The sequence below is a fragment of the Cloeon dipterum genome, chromosome 1 (genome assembly GCF_949628265.1).
Source record: "Cloeon dipterum chromosome 1, ieCloDipt1.1, whole genome shotgun sequence".
In the NCBI taxonomy this organism is placed as follows: Eukaryota; Metazoa; Arthropoda; class Insecta; order Ephemeroptera; family Baetidae; genus Cloeon; species Cloeon dipterum.
Genome location: NC_088786.1, coordinates 5,572,004 through 5,580,621, shown reverse-complemented (window position 1 = coordinate 5,580,621; position 8,618 = coordinate 5,572,004). Strand labels below are relative to the sequence as shown.

At 42.9% G+C, this 8,618-nt stretch overlaps 1 protein-coding gene across 2 annotated transcripts in view; it reads left to right on the top strand.

The window, feature by feature from the left end:
* The first annotated feature begins 2,682 nt into the window (after positions 1-2,682).
* The window catches only part of LOC135939633 (fibroblast growth factor receptor homolog 1-like), a 31,314-nt gene continuing 25,378 nt past the window's right edge, over positions 2,683-8,618 (top strand). For both annotated transcript variants that reach the window (XM_065484115.1, XM_065484131.1), the window contains exon 1: positions 2,683-2,818. The gene's annotated coding sequence lies outside the window, so the exon portion shown is untranslated. The remainder of the gene's footprint in view (positions 2,819-8,618) is intronic.

Sequence of the window (8,618 nt, the reverse complement as noted above, 5' to 3'; positions counted from 1 at the left end):
AGGCGCTTAACTGGAAGCTGCACCATGCACTGGGAAATTAGGTGTTTGCGCTTATGGCACTATTTAAACTTGAAATAAAATCTAGGGAAACGCCCTACTCTGATCTTACTAGCATATTTATTTTGTAATTCTTCAGTTATTACAAATAAAATTATTTTCTTTCTAAAACTTGAATAGCAGGGCAATCTTAATGCCTGATTCCTTATCTTATTTTCCACCTGAGAAAATTAAAAGATAGTTGGGAAAAGCTCATCTTTGCAGCACTATATATATAATTTTTGGTTAGAATTAAGAGAGTTGTTCTGATCAGCATGATTATTTGCATCATTCTGCTTCTTTATTGGTATTAAAGTATTTAATCCCACAAGAAATCCCTTTTCAAAACATCCCCTTTAGATGGTTTCTGCGGTTCAAATATTTATGATCAGTTTCTCTTGTTAGTATAAGAAGTGTCCTAATAAATTTAAAATTTAAATTGCAAATTAATATAAAAAAATTGTTACGCTTTTAATATTCGTTTAAGGAGAATTCATTTAAGATAATCCTCCAATTCAATATTTTGATGTTTTCTGCTCACCACATTTGCATATTCTAAGAAATAAGTAAATACACAAGGCCAACTTGAAGAAATCTTCAATGTGTGCCTTTATGCCTGTTAAAAAAATTAATAAAAAGCACACACAAGAAAAATCATGCTTCCCGTGGAGTTATTTGTTACCGAGAGATAAATAACAAAAAAGCATGTCGCGTCATCTCACTTTTTGTTCACACTTCTGCGCTCTCATAAGGGCAAAGCTGCTCGTCCCTGCCGTAAATCAACTTTATATTTGCGCAGCCAGCGAGCAATTGCCGGAATAATTGCCATAAAATTTACGACCTTAGCGTCAGCGCTGGGCGTTTTTTTTTTATTTTATTCATTTCCCTATTCGATTCAATCGGCTAACTGGAGCACACGCAATATCGCGCAGAAAAGCTCATTGCTCGCTGTGCGTCTAATGCCGCCGTGCGTGCGAGGTTATGGAACGCACACTTGCGTGCCGGTAAATATTGCGGATAAACGCGAATTTTTGGACAAGTTCAAAGAGGCGGCTGGCGTGTTGCTGAAAAAATCGGCCGGCCGCCCACGGCCACGGGCGTGAATGAAACATCGGCTAGGTGAATAATTGTTGTTGTGCGCGCGGTGCGAGAGGCGTGCAGAAAAATGCTCGAGTTTGAAAAGTGGCAGAGTGCCCAAAAAGAAGGGCAGCTCGAAAATATCACACGTAAATAACCATAACTCGCTCTCTCGCACGCTCGTTTGAGAAAGCTAAAAGGAGTTTCTCGGTCTGGTCGTTTTTTCTTGAGACTTTATCTCCCCACCGCGACGAACTGCCGCTTTTTCCGGCTAAAATTATAAATTTTATAAATCCGACGCGGCGGACCGGAAGCGGCCTTTCCAAAGTTTGATTTCGGTCCAAGAGAAAAGAAGAAGTCGCCGCACCGCAAGTGTTGTTATTAATTGGAACCCTTTGAGCCTCTCAGCGTGAACGGCCTTTCTGTTTGATTGCGGGGCGCAGAAATTAAAAAGGCCGCTTGATTTATGCCCTTGTGTTTGCTTTCGTTCATATTTTGCGCGCTCACTCCTGGAAGCGTTCCATCTCTTTGATTAGTCCACTTCTGCTCTATTGGCGCCGCTCAGCGGCTTTTAAATGCTACATGACCCACGGTTTCAGTCGACAACTCGAGGCACGCGGCAATGCTCGGCCGAAAATTAGCACTCCATCGTAAAACTTACTTCCTGCACGACACGAGTACATTTGGATTAGGAAACTCAGCCAGAATAGAGCAAAAATAGAAAGATATGTGTGTTCAACCAGTTGTGAACTAGATCGTCGCTCTTATCTGTGAACAAGCTAAATTGACAAACACTCTCGAGATAAGTCTTTGATCGGGGCCGGTTTTTGAGCCTTTTTTGAACACTTAATTTTGTTATTTTATCGTGTTTCGACAGGGCTAGAGCTTAAAATTGGGAAATAACGATTTTTCTCGTCCTGATAGCGTTGGGAAATTTAAAAAACCTCTTAGTTTAATAAATTGAGCAATACGTTTATCTTAATGCCATTTTAGGAATTATACGAATTATCAATTTCTTGTCAATTTTATATGAAATTTTATTTTAATATTCGCACTTATACTAGACGGCATTTAAAGAAATTCTAACGATTATGAAGTTTTACAAAATTAATTAAAGAATTTCCGGAATTTTTCCAAAAACCGCGTAGGAATTGGACTGAAAAAATTGTAAATTGCTTTATTTTTCTACTCTTACCGCAGTATATAATATAATTCAGCTCTTCTGATTTTTATAAGAGGAAAAGCACTTTTAATTAAAAAAAGGTAGTTAAAGGATTTTTGAAATATCATCTGGGGATTATATGAAAATAAAAATTCAGCGAGTAAATCATTTAAATCATCCTACAGTCAAATCTGTCCCGAGATTACTGGTGTAAATGACACCGCTCTGATTTAATGTTAGTTCTCAGTTCGGTATCAAAGGATTTAACTCAAGATCCCCAGTCTCGTCAAGCAACCCTTGTTGTACTTGGGGCATGAATGAACCCCGCTTGGCAAACTCACGCGATTGGCTGGTGCGGCGGCTAGCAGCGCAACGTCGCAGCCGCAGCAACACAAAGAGGGGAGCGTCTTATTTTGGTTCAGTCAGTCTAACGCGCACCTCTGCCGGCTGTGGACCTCGTCTCTGCGTCTCCCGTCGTCGCGTGCACCCTGACTGACTGAAACTCTCGCTAGGATAAACCACACCGTACTCGAATTGCTAAAGGTAGGAATCAGATTAATGTTTGGAGAATTTTCGTCGCCGCGAGGAGAGTATACTTTGCTTGCTTTCTTTCTCGGCCGATACTCCCCCGCTTGTTCGTTGCCGGACTAAGTCCAATTGCCGCCAATTTGCATGCATCGTCGATTGAGATCAATCACTCAAGTCGGCGACCATCGTCTTGTTCCCAGCAGGGCCTCTGCGCTCCATTATAAATTATTAGTTTCTTTCCTCTTCTTGGCGCGCACTCTCGAGTCGGGTTGATTGGCGACGAGTGCAATGCGGGTTGCATCCACACGCCCGCGCCTCGTTACCCCCTAATTGCTTTCTTTGTGTCCGCTCTGATTGCTTAATTGCCCATTTGCTTATGGTTAATTGCGTTCCAACTAGACGGATGCAATTCTGAATTTTGTGTTGAGTCGGCCTCCGATTATTGCCGCTTGAAGAATTTAATTACAAAAAACTCGTCTCGTTTCAAAAAGCTGTTCAAGAAATGCGTGACTTGCAGCGTCTGTTCTGAACAAAGCGTTCAAAATTCTCAACATTTCTGCTGAGTAATTTAAAATAAAACTGTCCGTCCGTTCGCACTCTGAAGTCTGAAGTGAAATTAAAAGCACTCGCTGAGCGCGCCGGCTCTCGGCTGACACACACACACACTCGCTGCTCTGCTCGCATCTTTGGACGGGTCTCCTCTTTCCTCCTGTGTTCAGCGCGCTCACAACTTCCGAGAAGCATGCACAGAGTTAGCTGCTGCTTTTTTGCGCCGAATTTTGTTCGTTCGTTAGTCGGTTCGGCGGCTGTTTGCTGATCTTTTCCCGAACGGGCTGCTCGTTTGTTTATTTTTGCAGCGCACACGTTTAAAATCTGCCGCCGCCACCGCTGCAACAGCTTAATTCGTTTGCTAATCGCGAGCCGCAAAAGAGGCCCCCCCAAACCCTTCCTCGGGGTGATTTGTTATTTGTTATTAATCGGCACGCGCACCTCGCATCTCGCGAGCCGCGGTGCTTCTAATGATTTGTTTGTGCGCAGTATAAACGCGTGATTGATGCACTTGTCCGCTTTTTACACGGAGATCATCAACAAGGGGCCGGAGATGGGTCGATTTTTTTCTTGATTGTATGAAGACTTATGCATCTTATTTTCATTTGTGAAAATTTTAACAATTTAATGTGACAATGAGTTTTGACTCACACTCAAATCAAAAAATTGATTGCAACCGCGAAATGATTAAATTCACTTCACGTCTCGTCTCGATTTGCAGCCTTGGACCAAAACGGCACAAAATCCTGCACACCTGTTCGCATTAGTTCGGCGGCTACTATTTCCTCAAAGTGTTTACTATCATTAGCTACGCGGTCGTTGTGGAATAAGAAGCCCAAGGCCAGTGTTTGAATTGCAATAAAATGGCACTTTCCTGCGCACTGCCCGATTGATCCACCTACACGTGCCGAAACGCAAGAACATTCGTCTAGGCGAAGTTATACGCACACTGGCACAGTAATGATTCGCAGTCTCGTTCCGACGGGCTATTTCGCTGCTGGCGGCGTCATTCGAAACTGGTTCATTTACATTTATAGCACAAAATAAACCTACGCGAGGCGGAATTATCATTATTCCTGTCGAGCCTACATCTCTAATTATTTCTTTGGCTTATCTGCCCGAATGCCGCGCCGCTTTCTTGGCTTTTAGTGCAAATGGGTGTTTGGAGAGGAAAATTCTTCTCCTTTTTGCGTGTGCGCGCGCAAAAAAGAAAACATTCCCTCGCCGTGAACACTTTTATTATGTTGCACGGGTTCACAGAAAAGCTGTTAAAAAGTTTCTCGGAAAGACTCCGAATTGATTATTCATAACGAGAGCCGGGCTGGATGAAATCATAATTGCGTAAAATAGGCAAAGTGATGAGAGTGGACCACTTTATTTTACCCCTCTCGATATTGGTTTTACACAAGCCCAAGCTGATAATATATGCGAGGACTCGTGCAAAATAATCTCTCGATTAAATTTTCAAAAAGTTGTTTCTCAGCACGTAGTACCAGGCCGATATTACGTGAAAGCGCCCCGAGCGACGCAAATATTCCAGGCTGAAAGTGAGAAGGGCTCAATGAATGATGAATTGAGCACTCCGTGACCGCATTCTTCAAACGAGATGTGCAAAATCGCATGATTTACGACCTTTGATACCGCTCTCGGTGTCGGGCTTATTTGCAGGGATGGGCGCGAAAAAGATTCAAATTAGGGTTCAACAAACTAAAGAATAACCTTGGCTGCGGAAAAAGACACTCAAACAGAGACAATACGCCTTTGTGTGCGTGAGTGTTGTCTAGCTGTTTCTGTTCAAATAACCTATTGAGGATGGAAAAATAAATCGGCGAGCAATAAAAAAGCGCGTTCGGCTGAGCAGATTACATCGCAGGTAGGCGCGCTTAATGCCGACATTCGAATGCACGACCGTTTCTTCTTTTCTCCTCTTCTTACGTTCGTCGAACGCACATTACGCGTCTGCGAATGCGAATTTCGGGCGCACCCAAATTCATAAAATCTGCATGCCCGATTGGAAAGCATCTTTACACACGTACTCGCGAGATGCGACGGGATTACGATCTCCGCTTGACGGGTATTCAAATTGGTTGTGTCACCTCGCGCAGATAAGCAGACGATATTTGGCCGCAGCGTACTTCGATCTCGAATTTATTTCTTATCGGCCTAAAACATGGAGATCTGAAATGACAGGCTTTAAAATGGCAATTCTGATCTGAAGGCAAGCCGAAGAGCCACGTAAAATGAAATCTCGCATTGACTCGTAACAAAATGTGACGCACGTTACGCAAAAAATAACACTTAATTCTGCAAATTTATGATGGAAGAATCAAATGATATCTTTATTAGAATCAATTGAAGATGCCTGATGCCGTCTCCTTAAACGGAATGCCTGGAGAGATATTCAAACTAAATAAAATTTTTTTCTGTTGAGGGATAATTGAAGAAAATTATAACTGCAGTCACTTATCTAAATCATAAATTATGATTTTTTTTACAAAATTAAAATATCTAAAATATAAACCCAAACAATTATTCATTGCAAATCTCCACTTAAAAACAGCTCTCCTGACAGATGAAACAAATAGACGTCAAATTATGTCTCGCTGTGGTCGTCCGCTGCCAAAATCAAGAGCCGCGTCTTGTTATCTATCGAAAGGAGAGACGGGCCGACCCCAAGGCGCGCTCGGCACGAGATTATTGTCTTGAGTCATTACTCAATTGAAACTAATGTGAGAGACGCAATGTCTTGGAGGACCGCGGCCGCCGATAAATTATATCGCAGCGCGAAAACCTCTACTCGGAACGCAGCAAGGCCAGCCGCTGGTGCACAAAAATCAGCTTTATAGCTTTCTTTCTTGCTTTGCACTCGCTTTATCTATTTTCCCCAACAGAAGCGGAGGCGACTAGGCTAGATAAAAATTGGCAGCCGAGAGACACGCCCCGGCAATAAATTTTACTCATTCGTTCGCTCCGACGTCTCTTTAATCCACGTGCTGTGCTTGAAATATGAGTTCAAAAGTCTAAATCTCAACTCCAGAGAATGGTGATGCGATGTTCAAAGTCGTCAGTCGAGCCTTATAATTGACGGGTGCGCGCAAAACATGCCTCCGAAATGGACGCCACATTCTATCGGCTATGCAATTATCTATTGAGCGAGAAATTAAATCTCCCCGTCTATGTAAGCAATTTCAGAATCAGCCAGCTGTCCAAAAGATGGAAAAATTGAGAAAAATTTCTTGGAGGGGGGAAACTAGCTTGAACTGCAAACCAGTTTCGGACGTAATTAGTCCAAACATTCCTTGCACGTGTTTCCTCGAGTTCAATCTGCTTGCGTGTCCAAAAGAAAATCACATATCAGACCATGCACACACAAGACGTCTTATATATGTAACATTAAAAATTTGTGGATATGATAAAAAAACGGCATGAATCCACTCCAAAAAAGTAGAGAGTCTCGTTCGGAAGTTTCAACATTTGTTTGAATATTTCGACGGTAAATTTTTTACTGATTCACACCCCGTGCTTTGGGGCGCAATTGCAAATTCCCAGATGAAAATTGAACGAATTATCTGAGAATGAAACAAAAATGCCAGCCAAACGCAATCGTAGCATTTCTGAGAATGGCTGTCGGTCATTTCACGGCTTTATTATGACAGTGCCGCAAGAGATAAGAAAGAGTTTGCTCGTAAATTGCGGCCGCAGCAGGTGAAAAGGTAGTCGCCGACATAAATCCACACACACACACACTCAGTGCGCGACAACCCAATAAAAGCGCGCGCTCTTTATGGCGTGTTTCTCGCAGCAGCACACGGGCGATAAAAGCTAATCCCGATTGTTATTAAATAATGAAACGCGCGCGTCATTAAGCAATCGGTCCTCTTTTGTGGCAAGGTGCGGGTGGTTTGTTCGCTCTCTCGAGTTTAGAGCAGGCTTCGTGTCGAGAAAAACACGCAGTAGACAATTGGCTCTTGTTTAGGGAGTTAACCGCGAGGTCAAGACGGTCAACTCGGTGCGTATAACAAACCATTAGGGCTCATTAATGCGTTTCGATCCCGAGAGACCGCAGGCACGCGGAGCGACTAGTTTTCGGAGGACGATATTTACGTCGCACGTCTGCCAGATGAGAGGTGACATGTCGGGGCGTCATCAGACGTGTAATTGCCGTTTTTATTTTCACTTTGCAAGTAATTAATAACTGGTTTTGGGCCTCACGCTGCCCGGCATAATGGTTGTGAAATACGATTATTATGCCGAGGGGAGTCGTGGTCGGCGAACATTCGCAATTAAATATTATAATCGCTGCGCCTCCTCCTTTGCACACACACACACATACACTAAACTTGTTTGTCAATATTTACTCTGGGGTATAGCAGAAACTTATGCTAGGGTACTTAATTAACCAGCATTTTTCTACATGCGCATTCGAATATTGTATTTTATTGGTCCAGTTTTTTTGTTCTGAGAGCGACGTCAATATGAGATAAGTGTATAATTAAAATCGGCCAGTATCTCTTGACATAAAGCTGAAAAATTACCGCCATAATGAGCCAGACTTATCTATATCGCCACGATACAACAAGAGCGGCTCTCTCCAAAGCCGAATTCCCTAAATTCAATATTTATCACCAATAAAGAAAGGTGTTAGGAGCCGTTTTTCTAATCCCCCGGAAAAAATCTCCAGAATTCAATTAAGCATCAAATTTATTTTGTTTACACCTATTCTGACAGCAGCTGTAAGTGTTTTCTGGTGGTATTATATAATGCGGGCTGATCAGTTATGAATAGGCCGGCGTAGTGTGTTTTTTGAGAATGTTAAAAGCGGGGCAACGAAACAAGAAGTGCGAGTTGATTGTTTCTCGATCAGACAGAGCGAGAGAGAGAGAGAGGCGGTGCCGGCTGGAGAGATTGATTTATGAAGCGTCCGACTTATTTACTCACTCCAGTGATTTACAGACGCTTTTAAACATCGCGCCGCTATTATTTCAGAGATAAATGAAGCCGCGCGCGTAATACGCGTATCAGCATCCCCTGTGTGCACAATTAGCCCTTGAGATTGGCAAAAAATTGTGTCTGGGCGAATCTTCTTCAAATGCGGCTAATTGAGCTGGTGAAGGGCCGGACCGCACATACACTCGCTGCTTTTTGTCCCGGCTCGCGAGAGCCGCATTATGCTAAGCGTATTACTCAAAGGCAGTGGCGTAACTGGAATTTTCGCAGGCCCGGTATAATTGGATTCTTGGATATCTATTATTTCCTAGTTAGAGGC